This window comes from Molothrus aeneus, chromosome 28 (genome assembly GCF_037042795.1).
Source record: "Molothrus aeneus isolate 106 chromosome 28, BPBGC_Maene_1.0, whole genome shotgun sequence".
Lineage (NCBI taxonomy): Eukaryota > Metazoa > Chordata > Aves > Passeriformes > Icteridae > Molothrus > Molothrus aeneus.
The window spans coordinates 2,065,457-2,087,239 of NC_089673.1; the positions used below are offsets into that span (position 1 = coordinate 2,065,457).

Here is a 21,783-nt window from a genome sequence, read left to right on the forward strand (position 1 = left end):
AGAGGAGAGACAGTGGGTGGTTTCCCTGTAGGGTGATGCCAGCTTATGCTGGAGTCCCCCGCTACTCCCTGAGGCCATGAGGCCCTGAAATCAAGGCCAAATGTTTGAATGCCTTATAAGAACAGCAGAAGAGAACAGCATTTTGCTCTTACCAATTTAATGGAATAATGTAGCCTTGGAGAATTAGGTGTGTTATAAATAACTGGAGAGTTGTTGGCTTTTGCTGTTACGTATTAGTTTTTGAAGATTATTATTAATCACAACAATTTTGATGTAGTACAATCTGCAATCACTTTTTACTGGTTTTGGATATAGTATAATTTGTCATTGTGGCCAATGCTCTGGCCATGTGTAGTTTATATATATTAATGTTATAAATATATTATAGTTTTGGCTTTTGCAAAATATTAAAATAGAGACTGTAATATTAACTCTTGCAGAACGTTTTTATCTTTGTAATTAGCTGACAATAGTGAGAAAACTCAGATAAGTTTATGGAAATAGCTAAAACTGTCTGTATGATTAGATAACATAGAAGGAATCACATAGATAACATTGAAAGAAGGGATGTGAAAAGACTCCTGCCAATGACCCTGTGGTGATCAATAATTTCCTGTTTGTCATCGTGAGGATATGGCATACATATTGTGAGAAAATGGCATATACATTGGGAAGAAATGATATACATGACTCCCAGAAATCAAATCTACACTATTGCATGACAGATCAAGAGTCGAACAAAGCTAAACAGTTCCCAGAACATGTAAAAGAACTCACAGGAATGGTTGAATATGTATAATCATCATGAATATGTATGTAACTAATTAAATGAAAAAGTATATATGAAAATTGTTTTAAGCTTCTGGCAGCTTGCCAGGCACCCTAGTGCTGGATATTGTCCCTTTTATCCCTTAATTTTCAATTAAGGAATGAAAATCTGCAGAGGTGGGAAGACATTCTTGGCCTTTTTGCCTGAACATATAGCAAGAAATGGAGGATGAAGGAGGCGGAGGATGAAGGAGGAAGAGGCTGCATTTCAGTTCTGTGGGTACTTCTCTGCAAGCACCATTCAGTTGTAGATTGGCTTCTTCTGGCAATGATACCTGGCTACTCTGTGGTGCTGAAGGACACACCAAGGGCAGGGCTGACTGAGGGAATCTTCATGTGCCCTCACGATGAAGGTCACACACATACAAATGCACACACACACACCACACACTGACTGACTCATGTGTGCTCATGCACGGCTGCATGGAGCTAAGCAAAACTCTATATATTCATAAAAGGCCATAAAAATACCAGCCACTCAGAACTCTGCTGAGGACATGTTGGGAGCAACTCTGGGGGAGAGGACTCGGAAAGACCGGGTCACAGACACACTGCTGGTGTTCACAGGTGACCAACAGAGACTGCACAGTAAGAGGATGAGGCAAATGAGACCAGCTGAATTTTCCTGTGAGCAATGTTTGTGCAGCAATGGAGTCAGTGCAGCAATGACTGACTGTCAGAATCAGGGAGAAAAACAGGAAAGGATGCTTAATGTACCCTCACATGTCAGTCCTGAGCATGCAGGAATGAGAGCAATGTACATTCCGGACAATTCTAGTACAAAAACCCACACAGAGTTTTTGGCACAGGTTCACATCAACTGACCACATGGAATACCACCATCTGAGCCTTCTTCCTGAGCTGACATGTCTGTATCCTGGAAATATTTGGGCCTCTCATCCCAGCACTTACAGAAGTCTTCAGATAGGAATTCAGATGGAATTAGACAGGAAATGAAAAGGCATCAATGCAGGAAATGCGAACACAGCCCCTACCATTAGATGGTGCACATTTGACATGAGCTGGTCAGAAAATTATGACTTCCACTAAGGTGCCTGTGGGCCTGAGGCAGGGCAGGATGGCTATAAAAGGCAGCCCAAGTCTCTGCTCTCTCATCCACTTCTCTCACCTCCTTCTCCTCTTCAGGAATCAGGTGAGTGGGAAGCCTCTTCTCCTCCTCCTGCTGCTGCTGCTGCTTCAAGAGCAGCTCTTGCCTGGCTGGAGGTCTCAGCTGAGAGGGGCTACAAGAGCCCAGGGCTGGGAGCTGCTTGTGCTGGAAGAGGGCAGAGGAGAGAAGGTCTTGTGAAGACAGAGAGAGGCTGGGACTTGTCTGAGGTGGCTCCTGGGCTTTAAGCTGGGCAATGCAATGGGGGCCAGGAGGTGCCTTGGCTGCAGGGTTTTTGGGTGCTGTGCTGCTTCTCACGTGTCCTCACTTTGTGCTTCTCCCTGCCCTCTGTGCCAGGTGCACCTGTGAGCCCCAGCCATGTCCTGCTGCAGGCCCTGTGACCCTTGCTGCCAGCCCTGTGGGCCCTGCCCGCTGGGCAGCAGCTGCAATGAGTGCTGTGTCAGGCAGTGCCAGAGCTCCCACGTTGTTATTCAGCCACCTGCTGTGCTGGTGACCCTGCCTGGGCCCATCCTCAGCTCCTCCCCACAGAACACCGCCGTGGGATCCTCCACCTCTGCTGCTGTTGGCAGCATCCTCAGCTCTCAGGGAGTGCCCATCAGCTCTGGGGGCTTTGACATCTCCTGCATCACCAACTGCTATGGCAGCAGTTGTTGTCGCCCCTGCTAAAGATGGTGCTCCCAACGTCCTCGGCCAACAACCTCCAAGACCTCAGAACATGGTGCTGGAATGAAGACAGAATTTTGCAACTTTGAATTTAGATTTTGCTATTAATTCCATCTTCTCCTCTCTCCTCCCTTCCTTTCCGTTCCCTTCCTTTCACCACCATCCAATGCCAGCCTAGTGGAACTGTCTTCCCCCCCTCCCTTCCTCCGTCTATCCGCTGGCCAGGCCTCTGGACACCCCCATTGCATCTTTGCGGTTGCTCCTGGTTCTGTCCCCTACATACCTGCTCTTCTTCTTTAGTCTCAATAAAGTTTTTTGCATTCAAACCTCGGCCTCTGATTTCTCCTTCATTTTATGACAACTCTTCCAGTGTCCTAAGGAGTACAGTGGAAAAGCAGAGAATGGGACTCACTCTTATGGATTTTCCTTGTGCCTTTTCCCTTTGAGCTGACAAAGACATCTGTGGACAGTGAGGGTGATGAGGCATTGGAACAAGTTGCCTGGAGAAATTGCAGGTTTCTCATTCCTGGAAATGTTCAATGCATGCTTGCTCAGAACTTTGAGCCACTTGGTTTGTTGAATGCAGTCAATGCCTCTTTTGTGGGTTTGCTGTGGATTTGAAAATGAAATTAAATGTTATTGAGGTTCCCTTGAGTTGACACAGTTGTGCAGAACGAACACCCAAAAACCATGGTGGAAAGGCAAAGAGTAAATGTATTTCCATACCACACTCCATGGAGGAGGTCGAAACAATGCTTGGGCAGAGATGCACAAGTGGGAACATTGTCCCGCGCAGGCTCAGTCCTTCCTGGCAAGGCTCCCCTTTGATCAGTGGTCAAGTATGTCTGTGAGAGGGCCTCCATGTCTTTCTAAACACCAGCGTGGTTTCTATACAGATTCTGCTTTTTCAAAGTGAGGATAAAACAGCAGAAGATATAATTAATGGGGGATTTTTTTGACACAGTTGGAGCTGACTGTCAGACGTGGCAGGAACTACTGGAATGTTGTCCCAGAGCCCATTCCTGCAGCCTTCTTCCCCAGCTGCCAAACTTTGCCACTTCAGCACAAGAGAGAAGATCCATTACAGTGTGAAAAACAATTGGATGAATAAAATTTTTAACAGCCGCACAGTGGTCCAGGCTTAAGACAGGGATGAATGTAACTTTCCATAACCTAAAGAAAAATTATATAAATGGTTTTGCAGCAAAGAGGGAATTTTCCTGACCTCCCCCTAAAAGAGAAGCTGTGTTTTTGGCCTTTTGGTCCTGAATAACATCACTGCTATCCTGGAAATAGCTGGGAGCACTATTTTTGGGAGATATGGACATCCTGGTGCTTGAACACTAAAGAGAGTTCACAGCTCTTTGACTGTCCCTGTGCCACCCAGAACATCTATGCTACATCTCAGAGCAAGACAGTATCTGTACTCTGATTGCTCCCATTCCATCTGCACATTTGTTGTAAGGTTTTGGCACCCACTTCACCAGTCTGAGTGGTAGCATTGGGCCTAGAGAGGATGAGACTGTGTCCCATCCCAGGGGACAAGTCTAGGACATAAGGACTGATGTGTATGTCTCAAACACGAAGAGTTGGATGCCCCTGGGGCCAGCCAAGGCTTGTGGGTGTGTTGAGTTTGTTCATGTTCCCCACAGCAGCCCTGGCAGGGCTGTGCTGTGCACTGGGTGTTACAAAGGCGCTGGTAACACTCCAGTCCTTTGGTTCCTGCTGAGCCCTGCTCAAACAGCACCAGCACTGTCTCTCCAACATTCCCTTCCCCATCAGGAGCTGGGGGGGGTGGCAAGATCCTGGGAGTGGACAAAACTCAGACACTTGACCCAAACTGAGTAAAAGGGATATTCTGTGCCATATGACATGAGCTCAGACACAAGAGCTAAGGAAAGGAGACACAAGGGTGGGCAATTGTAATTTGCAATGTTTACCTTCAAGTCACACCACTACATGTGCTCAAGCCCTGCTTCCTGGGAAGGGGCCAGATAGAACTTTCTGATTGGAAGTAGAGCATAAAAAGTGGGGTTTTCTTCCAGTTTACTACTGCATGCACAATCTTTTGAGCATGTTTTGGCAAACATTCAAATCTTAATATTCAAGATGATTTCCTACTTATTTTCCCATCTCTGTTCACCTCAGAATGGAGAATCATAGAGTGGCTGCAGGACACTTGCTGTCCAGCCAAGGTCAACCCAGCACAGCTGGTAATAACACTCAAGGATTGTTGGTAAGAACATGTGGTGAGAAAGACCAGCATGTGGCTGGAGAAGAGACCCTAGGGAGGCAGGGCAGCACTTTTCTGGGAGAAGTGTCCTTACTGTGGCTACTGGAAAGGAACAAAATACAGCACAAGAAAAGAGCAGGAATGACGTGGAGAAACGAGCAAGGATTGTTGACCAATTAGGCTGACCTAGTAGAGAGGAATCAAAATGCAACACGTGCCTGCATGAAATGCCATCAGACCATGATCCAAGCATTCTGCCCACGCTGACGTGTTTATACCCCAGAAATTCTTGTACCTCCCATCCCGGCCCTAACAGAAAACTTCAGATAGGAACGCACATGGCAGAAGCCAGGAAATGAAAAGGCAGAAATGCAGGAAATCAGGATACAGCCCCAACCATTAACTGGACGGTGCACATTTGACATGAGCTGGTCACAAAATTATGGCTTCCACTAAGGTGCCTGTGGGCCTGAGGCAGGGCAGGACTGCTATAAAAGGCAGCCCAAGTCTCTGCCCTCCCATCCCCTTCTCTCACCTCCTTCTCCTCTTCAGGAATCAGGTGAGTGGGAAGCCTCTTCTCCTCCTCCTGCTGCTTCAAGAGCAGCTCTTGCCTGGCTGGAGGTCTCAGCTGAGAGGGGCTGTCTTAGCACAGGGCTGGGAGCTGCTTGTGCTGGGAGAGGGCAGGGGAGAGAAGGTCTTGTGCAGACAGAGAGAGGCTGGGACTTGTCTGAGGTGGCTTCTGGGCTTTGAGCTGGGCACTGCAATGTGGGCCAGGAGGTGCCTTGGCTGCAGGGTGTTTGGGTGGTGCAGTGCTGCTTCTCACGTGTCCTCACTTTGTGCTTCTCCCTTCCCTCTGTGCCAGGTGCACCTGTGAGGCCCAGCCATGTCCTGCTGCAGGCCCTGTGAGCCTTGCTGCCAGCCCTGTGGGCCCTGCCCGCTGGCCAGCAGCTGCAATGAGTGCTGTGTCAGGCAGTGCCAGAGCTCCCACGTTGTCATTCAGCCACCTGCTGTGCTGGTGACCCTGCCTGGGCCCATCCTCAGCTCCTCTCCACAGAACACCGCCGTGGGATCCTCCACCTCTGCTGCTGTTGGCAGCATCCTCAGCTCTCAGGGAGTGCCCATCAGCTCTGGGGGCTTTGACATCTCCTGCATCACCAACTGCTATGGCAGCAGTTGTTGTCGTCCCTGCTAAATCTGCTGGTGACATCCTTAGGGAAGAACCTCCAAGACCTCAGAACATGGTGCTGGAATGAAGATGGATGTTTTGGAATGTTAAATTTATCCTTTAGCTTACTGTAGCCTTCTGCAACTCTGTTCCCTTTCTTTTGCATGCCTTTCCTGTCACCACCATGCAACGTCAGCTTAGTGGGACCTGTTGGCTTCTCTCCCTCCCTATCTCTGGAGGCCAGGCAAATGGACACCCCCACTGCACCTTAGTGGCTGCTCCAGATGCCTTCCGTGAGCCTCCTCCTTTTCTTCTTTAGTCTTAATAAAATTGTTTTGCATCCAAGCCTTGGCCTCTGATTTTCTTTTCATCTGTGGCATGTTCTTCCAGGGAGCTCAGGAGAAAATGTTGAGAAGTAGAGGGTGGGACTCCCTACAGTCGATTTGACTTTTTGCCCTTTACGTGGTAGCTATCAAACACATCCATGGCTCCTCAACTGAAATGCCTCTCAGGGTGAAGATGGCAGGGAATGGAAACCAGGGGGGCCTGGGGAAAGCCCATGACCTCTTCTCTTCCAACTGTTCTCACATTTAATGTTCATCCCAGGTTCTGTCCAGACAGGCAGGACCGAGGGGTTTCACAATTAGCATTCCATCAGCCACACAAAAGAGCTGATTGGGAACAGGTTTTCTTTGGGGTCCTTTGCTGGTTCATCCAGGAACCACCAATCTTCCTCCAATGTCGCACAATGCAACCAAGGGGGGATTTTTTACCATGCCCCTTTTAGATTGTCTACTACTTATCTCCAAATAGGTTCTGGTTTGATACTGCCCAAATGCCAGCCACCAAAATTCATTGGCTCACCCTCTTCTGCTATAGTTGGGCAGAGGAGAGGGGAAAAAAATTAACAAAGGGCTGATGAGTTAGGTAAGCACTGGGAGGAAATCACTCCAAGGACAAAAGAGGTTCAAATTTCAAGTTTTAAAATAAATTTATTATTAACCGAGTCAGAGGAGGGTAATGAGAAGTAAGTCTTTAAACCACCTTTTTTTTCACTCCCAGCCTCTCCCTCTTATTCACTGATAGTGAATGGAGGCAGGGCATTTGGGTTTTGGTCAGTTCCTAACTCAAGATCTTCTGTTTGCTCAGGGACAGGAGTCTTTTCTCTGCTATGCCATGGGGTCCCTCCCACGGGCAAACAGTCTTCCCCAAACTGCTGTGGCACAGGTCACTCATCCATGGGGTGCAGTTTTCTAAGGATAGGCTGTTCTAGTTTGGAAGCAAGGGCTCTCTCCCTCTCTCTCTGGAAGCAGGAGCCCTCTTGCTGTATTTGGGTCTCCCACTGGATCACAGCTTTCTCCGGCATCCACCCGCTCCAGTGTGAGCCCTTTTCCTATGAGTTCCAGTGGATCTCTGCATCCACCGTGGACTTCATGGATTACAGGGGGACAGTTTGTTTCACCATGGTCCTTGCCATGGCTTGCAGAAGAATCTTGGCACCAATGCTTGAAGCATTTCCTCTCCCTCTTTTTTCCACTGACCTTGGTGCCACCATGTTGCTTTCCCTTACATGTCCTCACTTCCTCCTCTTCTCTCACTAGTAGAACTGCTGCTTTTAGGTACCATTGCCAAAAAGTTCCAGCAATTCAAAGATTCCTAGAGGAGTGCTGAGAAGTCGATTCATCTACGATCTGCATGGGCAAGTTCCTCACCATGTTTTTGCCACCAGCCATGCAGCCCTGCCAACATGCTCTGAGTGCACCAGGCATTCAGTTAAAGAGATATTTTTTTATCATATGCACTGATTACATATCCATTAGCTAGCCCAACACACTTGACTTATTTTACATAGTTGCCATCCTTATCACACGTCCTTCTATACTTCTTGGGGGTCTGTCCTGAAGCTTGATGTCCTTCTTAGGTAGCTGGTGCTCCACTGCCACATTTTAGTGAGGCCAATATTGTTGTTTAGCAGAACTTCTGCTTTGTCAGACTTCAGACTGCCCCCCTACATGCCATTTGCAGGACTTCTGTTTGCCTAAGTTACATCCTTAAGGTATTTCTCTGTTCATGGATACTGTTCTTATCAGAATGAAATGCTATTCTTTTTGACGGTCCTTTTCAACCTCCCTACTTACACCACCCAGACATGGTTAAACTCGTTTCCCCACATGCATCATTCTCTTTGACAGAAACATTTTCCCAGAGCTGCTGGGTCAGGACAAAGGCCAGTGTGGCCACAGATTCTGGAAACACCAAGCAGGGCAGAAGCTCAGGCAGCAGTGCTACAAGGGTCTCAAGGATTGTGCAGGATGATGAGGAGAGCAAAGACGTTTCAATGAGGGTGCAGGGCCCGTAGTCAGGCGAGGCATTGGATGCAGAGACAGAGACTGGAGTGCTGGGGGCAGATGGGACCCATCCAGTCAGCAAGGATTACAAAAATCTGACAGCATTACAAAACCCCAGCAGAGTGCCCCAGGCTGGTATCACCTGCCTCCTTGGGATTCCTTCTGCACATAGTTCATGTCTTCTGTCCTTACTGACACATCCTTGCCCCCAGGAATCATGGAATCTCACATAACATGACTCAGAAGAAGTGTCCGTGAGGGAATGGGAATGATATAGGCCAGGAAATGCAAAGTCATGGTAGAGGGAAGCAGCGACTCATGCCATAACCTCCTGAGTGTTCGTGAGGGAATGGGAATGATATAGGCCAGGAAATGCAAAGTCATGGTAGAGGGAAGCAGCGACTCATGCCATAACCTCCTGAGTGTTCGTGAGGGAATGGGAATGATATAGGCCAGGAAATGCAAAGTCATGGTAGAGGGAAGCAGCGACTCATGTCATAACCTCCTGGGGCATGTTTCCGTTCATCGAGATCATGAAAGAAAATTGTCACTTATGCAGCATAGACTGCTGCATGGCCCCTGAGGCACTGTGGGGCCAGGATAAAAGGCAGCCCAACTGGGGGCTCTCTCCACCACTCCTGTCACCTCCTGCTCCTTGGGAACCAGGTGAGTTGGAAGCCCCTTTCTCCTGCACCCGGTGCATGGCAGCATTGACCTTTGTGGCCCTTGTTGCTGCTCCTTGTCCTTCTGGGGCTGTTCTGCAATGGTGCTGGTGGGGGCAGAGGGGAGAGCGTGTGTTCTGTGCAGAGGCTGAGGCTGGGCTGAGGTGCTGATTTTCCTCCAGGTTAGGCAGGAGCAGAGCTGGGCCTGGCTGAGCTGGGCAGGAGCGTGCTGGGCTGAGGCAAAGGATGCCCAGGTTGGGGCTGGCCAGGCTGGAGCTGTGCAGGCAGCAGGGGCCTTGTGCTGCTGGGGGTGCCTTGCGGGCTGTGTCTGAGGTGTGCGTGTGCTCTGCTTCCTCCCTGCCCTCTGTGCCAGGTGCAGCGCCAGGCTCCAGACATGTCCTGCTCTGAGAAGTGCCAGCAGTGCCGGCCCTGTGAGCCTTGCTGCCAGCCCGGTGGCCCCTGCCCGCTGGCCAGCAGCTGCAATGAGTGCTGTGTCAGGCAGTGCCAGAGCTCCCACGTTGTCATTCAGCCGCCTGCTGTGCTGGTGACCCTGCCTGGGCCCATCCTCAGCTCCTCCCCCCAGAACACCGCCGTGGGATCCTCCACCTCTGCTGCTGTTGGCAGCATCCTCAGCTCTGAGGGAGTGCCCATCAGCTCTGGGGGCTTTGACATCTCCTGCATCACCAACTGCTATGGTGGCAGCAGATGCTGTCGTCCCTGCTAAAGATGGTGCCGCCAGCGTCCTCAGGCAAGAACCTCAACGAGCTCGGAATATGGAGCTGGAATGAAGACAATATTTTGGAACTTTGAATTTAGACTTTTTAGCTATTAGTTCCTTCTTCTGCTATCTCTTCTTTCTTCCCTTTCTTTTATGTTGACACAAGCCAATGTCATCTTAGTTGCCCCCTCCCTTCTCCCCCTCTATCTGCTGGCCAGGCCTCTGGAGCCCCCCACTTCATATTAGTAGCTGCTCCTGGTGCTGTCTCTGTCATACCCATTTTTTTCTTTATACTCAATAAAGTTTTTTGCATTCAAACCTCGGCCTCTTCTTTCTCCTTCTATGTGTGGGAACTCTTCCAGTTCCCTCAGAAGTAAAGTGGTAAAGCAGAGAGCTTGACTCACTGCTATGGGTTTTCCTTGTACCCTTTCCCCTGAAGCTGACAAAGATACCCTGACAGTGAAGGTGATCAGGCACTGGAACAAGTTGCCCAGAGAAATTGTAGATTTCTCATTCTTGGACATCTTCAAGGCATGGTTGCTCAGGACTTTGAGCCACTTGGCTTGGTGGGGGCTATTCTTGCCCACGTTTTGTCGGCTGGGTGGAGTGTTGCAAACAAAGAAATGTTTAAGTTCCCTTCTATTCCAAGTGTTTCAGTCAACACAGTTGAGCAGATAGAACAGCCACAAACCATGGTGGAAAGGCAAAGAGTAAATTTATCGCTTTACCTCACTCTGCAGAGGAGGTCCGATCAGCACTCAGGCAGGGATGTACATTTGGGAACATTGTCCTGCTTCAGATCAGTCCTTGCTGGCAGGACTCCTCTTTACACCAATGCTGTGATCTCCCTGTGCTTTTTGTGATCTCTGAGTTTTGATTTTTCTCTCTCAAAACAGGGAGCTCAAGCATGTCCATGAGAGGGCCTCCGAGTCTCTCCAAACACCGGCACTGTGTCTACATAGACATTCTGCTTCTCCAAACATAGAATAAAACAGCAGAAGGCATCCTTTATGGTTTTTCCCACGTTGATATCCTCCAGGCTTTGGCATCCTCAGCTGCAAAGTCATTTCAGCAAACCTACATTCATCCTCCTTATTCTTCTGTTTTTAGCCCTTTTCTCCCAACCCAAACCATTTCTAGTGAAATCTGCTTTAACAAAGGCATTATCAGTGTGATAAATGTGCTCAGTGTTGGGTAGTGCTGAGCCCCTTTTGGACACAACTGGAGCTGGCTCAGGCACATGTGGTGGGAGACACTGGACTCTTGTCCCAGAGCCCATTCCAACAGTTTTCTGCCCCAGCTACTAAACCTTACCACTTTTACTTAAGGGAGAGTGTCCTACCAGTGTGAAGCACAATCAAAAGAATAAAAATTTCAACAGAAGGTCGTTATGGACACTTTTGCTTTAGCCAACTGCCTCAAGCCTCAAGTTGTTTCCCATCTTATTTTCTCTTCCCTGTCCACCTTGGCCTGGCCTTTGCCTTGGCCTTGCCCTTCCCTATTCCTATTCCTATTCCTATTCCTATTCCTATTCCTATTCCTATTCCTATTCCTATTCCTATTCCTATTCCTCTTTCTATTCCTTTTCCTGTTCCTATTTCTGTTCCTATTCCATTTCAATGCCAAGTGTGCAATTTATTAATAAAATATGAAATCTTCTGTGGACTCTCTGACTTTGTTCTTTCCTCTCAACCACCAGCATGTACAAATCCTGGCTGTTCCCTTCCCCTTACGAGTGGGATATGACATCCACTCACCAGCAACACTCCAGCAGAGGGGGATCCATTTGGGATGAAGGCCTGCAGAGGCTGGCAGAATTTCTGAGTTTTCTCCATGAACATAAAGCAAGAAGTGGAACGTGGAGGAGGCAGAATTTGCATTTCAGTTCTCCAGACACTTCTCTGCAAGGTCAAAGCAGCACTGTTCAGCTGTACATTGGCTCTGCCTCTCCAGGGCAGCCAGTGCCTCTGTGGGACTAAAGGACATGCCACAGGGGGACTGACAATGAGAACCTTCATGTGCCCTCATGTTATATTTTCTCCTCGAGCCAGGTCTTATGAGTTCTTAGAGAAATATAACACACTTCAGATAGCTTAGCTACTTTGATGGCATAAAATTAGTAGGATGGCTTTTGAGGTAGTGCTGGAAATAGAAAAGTTTTAATAAAAGACGAAATAAAAAAAGGTCTTTACAGGGAAAAACTGAGTTAGGGGTAAGAGGTTCTTGCTCCTGGTAAAAACACCCTACAAAAGTGAGTACTTTTGTTTTCTTCTTTTTCTAGTGAACTGTTTAGGTGGGACTTTTTGGCTTCTGTCCAATTGGGTATCCTTAGGTTTGAGGTGAGATCTTCAAGGTCTTATGAGCTGTCTTTTTTACCAAATTGAGGAGAGAAACTTCTAGGCTTTTTTCCTTTTTAAGGAGACAAAGGATAATTTGTTCATGCATCAACAGGGGGCACATTTCTACATCCTCATGATGCACACATGCACAGACTGACACATATGCACTTAGGAAGGCACCTCCTTGGACCTTGGAATCTGAACGTTCGTAAAATAAAACCATCAAAAAGTGAGAACTCTGTTGAGGTGTTGGGGACAATTCTGAGAGAAGAGAACTCAAGCACCTGTGAAGGAACCTGGCTACAGAAATGGTTTTGTCTTCCCAAAGGAGCCCCAGAGAGTGTACAGAAATAGAGTGAGGTCAATGAGACCAGCACAATTTCCCTGAGATACGGTAAATATGGCAAGAAGAAAAAGCCCAGCAAGCAGAAGCTCACGCAAGGGAAACAAAGCCAGAGAGAGATGGTACAGAAGGAGAAAAGGATGTTTCCTCTTATCTCACATGGCTGCCCTTGTGCATGTCTACAAGAAAAGAAAGGTTGATGCACTGAAAATTTTGTTACAAAGAAAGCTACAGGGATGACACAGGGGAACATCATGTGCCTGTGTGGAATGTCACCAGACCATGATCCAAGCATTCTGACTGTGCTGAACTGTTTACATCCCGGAAATTCTTGGGCCTCTCATCCTGGCCCAAGGACTCTTGGACCTCTCATGCTGGCCCAAGACTAAAATGACTCTTCAGATAGGAAATGGGAATGCACATGGCAGAAGCCAGGAAATGAAAAGGCAGAAATGCAGGAAACCAGGACATAGCCCCTACCATTAACTGGGATAGTTTGCATTTGACATGAGCTGGTCAGAAAATTACGGCTTCCACTAAGTTGCCTGTGGGCCTGAGGCAGGGCAGGACTGCTATAAAAGGCAGCCCAAGTCTCTGCTCTCTCATCCACTTCTCTCACCTCCTCCTCCTCAGGAATCAGGTGAGTGGAAAGCCTCTTCTCCTGCTGCAGCTGCTGCTGCTGCTTCAAGAGCAGCTCTTGCCTGGCTGGAGGTCTCAGCTGAGAGGGGCTACAAGAGCCCATGGCTGGGAGCTGCTTGTGCTGGGAGAGGGCAGGGGAGAGAAGGTCTTGTGCAGACAGAGAGCGAGGCTGGGACTTGTCTGAGGTGGCTCCTGGGCTTTGAGCTGGGCACTGCAATGTGGGCCAGGAGGTTCCTTGGCTGCAGGTTGTTTGGGTGCTGTGCTGCTTCTCACGTGTCCTCACTTTGTGCTTCTCCCTGCCCTCTGTGCCAGGTGCACCTGTGAGCCCCAGCCATGTCCTGCTGCAAGCCCTGTGAGCCTTGCTGCCAGCCCTGTGGCCCCTGCCCGCTGGCCAGCAGCTGCAATGAGTGCTGTGTCAGGCAGTGCCAGAGCTCCCATGTTGTCATTCAGCCGCCTGCTGTGCTGGTGACCCTGCCTGGGCCCATCCTCAGCTCCTCTCCACAGAACACCGCCGTGGGATCCTCCACCTCTGCTGCTGTTGGCAGCATCCTCAGCTCTCAGGGAGTGCCCATCAGCTCTGGGGGCTTTGACATCTCCTGCATCACCAACTGCTATGGCAGCAGTTGTTGTCGTCCCTGCTAAATCTGCTGGTGACATCCTTAGGGAAGAACCTCCAAGAACGTGGAGCTGAAATGAAGACAGAACTTTGGGACTGTATGTAGGGCCTCTGACTTTTGTTTCCTATTTCTCCTCTCTTCTCTCTCTTGTGTTCCTTTCTAGTCAATTGCGTTCAATGCCAGCCTAGTAGGACCTGTTGGCTTCTCTCCCTCCCTATCTCTGGAGGCCAGGCAGATGGACACCCCCACTGCATCTTAATGGATACTCCTGGTGCTCTCTGGAACCCCCTCCTTTTTCTTTCTTAGAATCAATAAAGTTGTTTTGCATCCAAGACTTGGCCTCTGATTCTCTTCTCATCTGTGTCAACTTCTCTTGTGAGCTCAGGGCAAAAGGTGGAGCAAGCGGAGCTTGGGATTCCCTAGAGTGGATTTTACTTTGTGCCTTTTCTCATGGAGCTCACAAACACATCCCTCAGTACTCCACTAAAACTACCAGGAGAGGAAGATGTCTCCCAAACTTGACAGAAATGGGGGGTGAAAGGGGGTGAGTGGGAATCAGCAATGCTTGATTTCAGCCCAGAACCTCACGAATATTTCTTCTTAGTGCTGTTATGTGAGATTCCATGTTTCCTGGGGCAAATATGTGTCAGTGTAGTCATAAGACATAAACTAAGCACACAATGGATCCAGAGGATTGGAGGTGATGCCAGCCTGGGGCACTCTGCTGAAGTTTTGTAATGCTGCCAGATTTTTGTAATCCCTGCTGCCTGGAGGGGCCTCCTCTGCTCTCAGCCTGCATTTCTTTTGCTCATGAACCAATCACCCCATCACATGATTTCTCTACTTAATGAAACTTTTTGCTCCCCTCATCATCTTGCAAAATCCTAGAGCAACCTGTAGCCGTGCTGCCTGAGCTTCTGTCCTGCTTGGTGTTGCCAGAATCTGCTCTGGCTGGGAGCTCCCCAGCATCTCCTCAGTCCCATCCCTTCCTCAGGCCTCTGCCCCATGTGCTCCCCCACAGACATGTGTGTGGCAGTGTGGCAGTGTGGCCCCAGTGTGTGCCAGTGTCTGCACATGCCTGTGCTTGTGCCCTGCTGGGAACAGCCCCTGAGAGCCTCTGGCCTGCACGGGGATGGTTGTGCACAGGGCAGGGCCCTTGTGTGCAGCGCCCTGGCCGTGTGCCTGTGCCCGTGTGCTGGGCTCTGTGCTCTGGGCTCATCTCTGAGCACACCTGGCCAGGCTGGCAGTGTGTCAGTGCCCTGGCTGTGTGTGCACAGCTGGGCCTGAGCTGAGCTCTCAGCCCAGCCATTGCACGGCCTGTAGGGCCTTCCCTGCCCAGCAGTGCCAGCCACTGACACACACTCAGCCCCCAGTTGCTTCTGTGCAGGAGCCTGGACAGGGCCAAGGCATCCACATCTCTCAAGGATAATCCCATCCCAGTGTCTTGGTTCAGGGTAAATTTGGGAGACAATTCCCAAAGGGTTTCCTCTAAAAAAGCAGATTTGTTTGGTTCCTCCCCCAGCTGGTTCGGGCGAAAATCCCTCCTTAGAGAAAAGTGAAAAAAGTGTTTATTAAACAATAAAACCTAAAGAATATTAAAAAATAAAGCCCCTTGTTGCTACAAAAGAGATGAGAAACTCAGAAAGTCCCCTCCCCGGGCTGCAGTTCAGCTCACTCAGGCTCTTTTCAGTCCTTCCGGTGCTGGAAACGTCGCAGGCCAGGCCCAGCCCAGTGGGCCACAGGTGGAGCTGCTGGTGCTCTGCTGGGTGTTCAGTCCAGAGCAGGTTTGAACAGGTCCAAAGAAAAGGGAAGAAGGAATAAACCACCGTCCAGGGAACTTCTTTGCCTCAGCTAGCTAACACTAACTAAAACAAAGGAGAGCTCTGTCCCGCTGTCTGTCCGTCCGCGGACAGCTCAGTCCAGGAGCAGGAATGTGGAGGAGTGAGTGCAGTGTCTGAAAACAAACTGCATGCTTCTTCTCTCCCTCCTTCACTCCCAGAAAAAGTCTTAAAGGTGCAAAATTTATTCACCATAAACAGAACAAGACAACTGAGGATGAAAGCATCATATAGTCAACCTAGGACACTAGGCCATGCCACCTCCAGGGCCACCTCCAGGGCCTTGCAGCCCTCAGGTGTTTCCTGCCTCAGTGTTCATTGTTCCTGCCTCATGTGAAGGCTTTGAGGTGACAGGGTTCTTTTGTCTCTGTGGAGATGGGGGAGTCCTCTGGCCACAGTGGCCTGTGTCCTGAGGCAGGAGCTATGGGAAAATGATGCTGTCAAAAAAGAATGAGTCAAGTGGAGAAAAACATTTGAACATGTCTGGGAAGTTGAGGCCAGAAAGATGAGGGAGTTTCTCCTCTCCCATATCCAGAAGGGGAAACACTGGCAGACTCCAGCATGGTGGGAGGATGGTTTTGGTTTTGGTTCTGTCCCCATACAGAGTTGATCATGTGGCAACACACAGCCCTTCCAGTCAGGATACAAGCAGGGCAGAAGGCAAATGTGAGGGAGGTGTTTGAAGAGAGGAGGTTGTGGAATATCCTCAGGCATTGCTATTTCCCATTCCTACTCCTGTGACCATTTGGCAACATCTTCTCCTGATGACCACTCTTTTGGGGAAGCCAGGGATGTGTTTGGGAACTCCAAAAGGAAAGGCACAAAGTAAAGTGACTCCACTGGGGAGTATCCACCCTCGGCTTCCTCCAGCTTTTGCTCAGAGCTGAAAGGAAGAATTTCCACACAAGGAAGGAGAGAGTTGAGAGCCAGCTTTGGATGCAAAAGAACTTTATTGAGTCAAAGGAAGAGAAGGAGGTAGCTGAAAGAGGACAAGAGGAGCAGACATGGGGGCACAGTGGGGGTGTCCATTTGCCTGACCTGCAGAGGGATGGAGGGAGGCAAACAGGCCCCACTAGGCTGGCATTGGGTGGTGCTGACAGAAAAGGAAGGGAAGAGAGTGGAAGGAAACAGGAGTAAGTGAAGGGCACAAATCCATTGTTCCAAAGATCCATCTTCAGTGCAGCTCCATGTTCTGAGGTTGTGGAGGTTCTTGCCTGAGGATGTTTGCAGCAGCTTTAGCAGGGACGACAACAACTGCTGCCATAGCAGTTGGTGATGCAGGAGATGTCAAAGCCCCCAGAGCTGATGGGCACTCCGCCACAGCTGAGGATGTTGCCAACAGCAGCAGAGGTGGAGGATCCCACGGCGGTGTTCTGGGGGAAGGAGCTGAGGATGGGGCCAGGCAGGGTCACCAGCACAGGGGAGGGTTCAATGACAACGTGGGAGCTCTGGCACTGCCTGACACAGCACTCATTGCAGCTGCTGGCCAGCGGGCAGGGGCCACCGGGCTGGCAGCAAGGGTCACAGGGCCTGCAGCAGGACATGGCTGGGGCTCACAGGTGCACCTGGCACAGAGGGCAGGGAGAAGCACAAAGTGAGGACACGTGAGAAGCAGCACAGCACCCAAACACCCTGCAGCCCAGGCATCTCCTGGCCCACATTGCATTGCCCAGCTCAAAGCCCAGGAGCCACCTCAGCCAAGTCCCAGCCTCTCTTTCTGTCTGCACAAGATCTTCTCTCCCCTGCCCTCTTTTAGCAGAAGCAGCTCCCAGCCCTGGGCTATTGTAGCCCCTCTCAACTGAGACCTCCAGGCAGGCAAGAGCTGCTCTTGAAGCAGCAGCAGGAGGAGGAGAAGAGGCTTCCAACTCACCTGATTCCTGAAGAGGAGAAGGAGGTGAGAGAAGTGGCTGAGAGAGCAGCGACTTGGGCTGCCTTTTATAGCAGTCCTGCCCTGCCTCAGGCCCACAGGCACCTTAGTGGAAGCCATAATTTTGTGACCAGCTCATGTCAAATGTGCACCATCCCAGTTAATGGTAGGGGCTGTGTCCTGATTTCCTGCACTGCAGCCTCTATTTCCTGGCTTCTGCCCTGTGCGTTCCTATCTAAAGAATCCTTCTAGTGCCAGCAATGAGAGATCCCAGAACTTCCAGGATATGAACACGTCAGAGGAGGCAGAATGCTTGGATCATGGTCTGGTGGCATTCCATGCAGGCACCTGACCTGAACCTGTGTCATTCCTGTGGGTTTCTTTGTGGCAAAGCTCTCAGGGCATCACTCTCATTCTTCCTCTATCCCTGCCCATCTCTCCTGCATCCCTTTGTGACATCCCATGAGTTTTCACGTGTAGCCTATTTTCCTGGCCCATTTTGGGAATGGATAGGGGACAGAAGGTGTTCTTTGTGGTCTTGTTTCCTCTCTATTGCATCTCCCTTTGGTCAGCACTCCATGGCTGCTTCTGCAGCTCATTCCTGCTCTTGCCCTGGGCTGGACTCCGAACTGTGCTCGGTGGCCCTTGGCTGGATGGATGGTGCCCAGCAAGCTGCTCTGTCAATCCCCTTTCTCAGGCAGAAAGACAAGCGAAAACCAAACTGACACCAACACTAAGTATGAGAGAAGGCAGTTTTCCAAAGCTAAAATGAAAGATTATGCAAGCACAAGTACACTGGGAAAGAAAATCAATTTATGGCCTCCTTCCCTCAGGAAGTGATGGCTGGTAATTTCCCAGGAAGCAGGGCTTCTTCCTGTGTCATGGTTGCTCCTGATGGCACACTTTGTACCTAAGGCTGCAGGAATGGGCTCTGTGAGAAGAGTCCAGTGGCTCCAGCCAGCTGTGACTGAGTCAGCTCCAGCTGTGTCCAAAGGGCACTCAGCGCTGCCCAGCACTGAGCACATTTGTCCCACTGCTGATGCCTCTGAGAAAGCAGATTTCATTGGAAATGGTTTCGTCTGGAAGGCAACTTCAAGACCTTTTCTTTCCACTCTTCCCTTCCTCAACAGGTGGGCACCCACTAAACCAGCTTGCTCCAAGCTGTGTCCATCCTGGTCGGGCACACTTCCAGGGTTGAGGAATCTAAAACCCTTCCTGGGCAGTTTATCACAATGCCTCAACAGCCTCACATAGAGGGACATCTTTGTCAGCCTCAAGGGAAAAGGAACAAACTAAATGGCACTGCAGGGATTGCAAAGCTGTGCTTCCTCCACCCATTTCCAAGTGAGCAAAATGGAAGAGTTGTCACAGAAAGAAGGAGAAATCAGAGGCCAAGGTTTGAATGCAAAAAAGGAACTTTATTGAGTGAAAAGTAGAGAAGGAGAAGGCTCAAAGAAAGCACCTGAGGGAAGACACTATGATAAAGTGGGGATGTCTGATGTCCTGGGCTGCCAAGGGAAGGAAGCCAGCAGGTCCCACTGGCTGGCATTGAGTGGTGGTGACAGGAAAGGAAAGGAAGAGGGAAAAAAAAAAAGGAGAAGAAAAGGAGACAATAGTCCAAAGCCTTAAGGGCAATATTCCAGAATTCCTTTCTCAGTCCATTTCCATGATCCGAGCTCTTGGAGGTTCTTGCCTGAGGACATTGGCGGCACCATCTTTAGCAGGGACCACAGCACCTGCTGCCACCATAGCAGTTGGTGATGCAGGAGATGTCAAAGCCCCCAGAGCTGATGGGCACTCCCTCAGAGCTGAGGATGCTGCCAACAGCAGCAGAGGTGGAGGATCCCACGGCGGTGTTCTGGGGGGAGGAGCTGAGGATGGGCCCAGGCAGGGTCACCAGCACAGCAGGCGGCTGAATGACAACGTGGGAGCTCTGGCACTGCCTGACACAGCACTCATTGCAGCTGCTGGCCAGCGGGCAGGGGCCACCGGGCTGGCAGCAAGGGTCACAGGGCCGGCAACGCTGGCACTTCTCAGAGCAGGACATGTCTGGAGCCTGGCGCTGCACCTGGCACAGAGGGCAGGGAGGAAGCAGAGCACACGCACACCTCAGACACAGCCCGCAAGGCACCCCCAGCAGCACAAGGCCCCTGCTGCCTGCACAGCTCCAGCCTGGCCAGCCCCAACCTGGGCATCCTTTGCCTCAGCCCAGCACGCTCCTGCCCAGCTCAGCCAGGCCCAGCTCTGCTCCTGCCTAACCTGGAGGAAAATCAGCACCTCAGCCCAGCCTCAGCCTCTGCACAGAACACACGCTCTCCCCTCTGCCCCCACCAGCACCATTGCAGAACAGCCCCAGAAGGACAAGGAGCAGCAACAAGGGCCACAAAGGTCAATGCTGCCATGCACAGGGTGCAGGAGAAAGGGGCTTCCAACTCACCTGGTTCCCAAGGAGCAGGAGGTGACAGGAGAGGTGGAGAGAGCCCCCAGTTGGGCTGCCTTTTATCCTGGCCCCACAGTGCCTCAGGGCCCACAGTTTGTGCTGTGTAGGTGACGATATTCCTGCATGATCCCAAATGAATGGAAAGATCTCTGGGAATGGAATGGCATGAGTTGGATTTTCCCTCTACAATGACTTTGCATTTCCTGGCTTACCTCATTCCCAATCCCTCAGGGACACTTCTTCTGAGTGCTGGTATGCAAGATTCCATGATTCCTGGGGCCAAGGATGTGTCCGTGTGGGTAAGAGACATGAACTAGGTGAAGAAAGGATCACAAGGAAGGAGGTGATGGCTGCCTGAGGCATTCTTTGGGATATTTCATGTTCCTTCTGACTGGAAGTGCCTCATCTTCTCCCAGGCCTCCAGTCTTTGGCTCATCAGCCAACAGCTCTCCTTCATGCCTTGCATTTGAGGTAAAACCTCTTTGCCTTCCTCCTCATCCTACACAGTGCATGAGACTCCTGTAGCAGTGCTGCCTGAGCTTCTGTCCTGCTTGGTGTTGCCAGAATCTGCTCTGGCTGGGAGCTCCCCAGCATCTCCTCAGTCCCATCCCTTCCTCAGGCCTCTGCCCCATGTGCTCCCCCACAGACATGTGTGTGGCAGTGTGGCTGTGGCCCCAGTGTGTGCCAGTGTCTGCACATGCCTGTGCTTGTGCCCTGCTGGGAACAGCCCCTGAGAGCCTCTGGCCTGCACGGGGATGGTTGTGCACAGGGCAGGGCCCTTGTGTGCAGCGCCCTGGCCGTGTGCCTGTGCCCGTGTGCTGGGCTCTGTGCTCTGGGCTCATCTCTGAGCACACCTGGCCAGGCTGGCAGTGTGTCAGTGCCCTGGCTGTGTGTGCACAGCTGGGCCTGAGCTGAGCTCTCAGCCCAGCCATTGCACGGCCTGTAGGGCCTTCCCTGCCCAGCAGTGCCAGCCACTGACACACACTCAGCCCCCAGTTGCTTCTCTGCAGGAGCCTGGACAGGCCCACAGCACCCACATCTCTCAAGGACAATCCCAAACCCAGGCCATGCCTGTGTTGCCACCTCCAGGCAGCCTTGGGGCCCTCAGCTGTTGCCCACGGTCATTGCTCCTGAATCATGAAGAAATTTTGAGGTGACACGCTTCTGGTGTCTCCTCAGATTGGGAGGAGTGCTGTGGCCACACTGGCCTTTGTCCTCCGCCAGGAGCTCTGGGAAAATGTTTCTCTTAAAGAGAATGAGGCATTTGAGGAAAAGAGTTTAGCCATGTCTGGGGGGTGGAGGTAGGGAAGTTGAAAAGGACCGTCATAAAGAACAGCATTTCATTCTGATAAGAAGAGTATCCACGAACAGCCCAGTCTTGGGGAAATACCTTAAGGATGTAAATTAGGCAAACAGAAGTCCTGCAAATGGCATGTAGGGGGGCAGCTCAGTTCTGCAAGATTGACAAAGCAGAAGTTCTGCTAAAGAACAATATTGGCCTGACTAAAATGTGGCAGTGGAGCACCAGCTACCTAAGAAGGACATCAGGCTTCAGGACAGACTCCCAAGAAGTATAGAAGGACATGTGAAAAGGATGGCAACTATGTAAAATAAGTCAAGTGTGTTGGGCCAGCTAACGGATATGTAATCAGTGCATATGATAAAAATATCTCTTTAACAGAATGCCTGGTGCACTCAGAGCATGTTGGCAGGGCTGCATGGCTGGTGGCAAAAACATGGTGAGGAACTTGCCCATGCAGATCGTAGATGAATCGACTTCTCAGCACTCCTCTAGGAATCTTTGAATTGCTGGAACTTTTTGGCAATGGTACCTAAAAGCAGCAGTTCTACTAGTGAGAGAAGAGGAGGAAGTGAGGACATGCAAGGGAAAGCAACATGGTGGCACCAAGGTCAGTGGAAAAAAGAGGGAGAGGAAATGCTTCAAGCATTGGTGCCA

The 21,783-nt window shown here is 50.4% G+C and overlaps 3 pseudogenes; 2 read left to right on the forward strand and 1 right to left on the reverse strand.

Annotated features, from left to right (window-relative positions):
* Nucleotides 1–1,845: 1,845 nt before the first annotated feature.
* Nucleotides 1,846–2,620, forward strand: LOC136567434 (feather keratin Cos2-2-like; annotated as a pseudogene).
* Nucleotides 2,621–12,932: 10,312 nt separating this feature from the next.
* Nucleotides 12,933–13,706, forward strand: LOC136567373 (feather keratin Cos2-2-like; annotated as a pseudogene).
* A 3,048-nt stretch (nt 13,707–16,754) lies between these two features.
* On the reverse strand, nt 16,755–17,525 carry LOC136567399 (feather keratin Cos1-2-like; annotated as a pseudogene).
* Nucleotides 17,526–21,783: the final 4,258 nt, after the last annotated feature.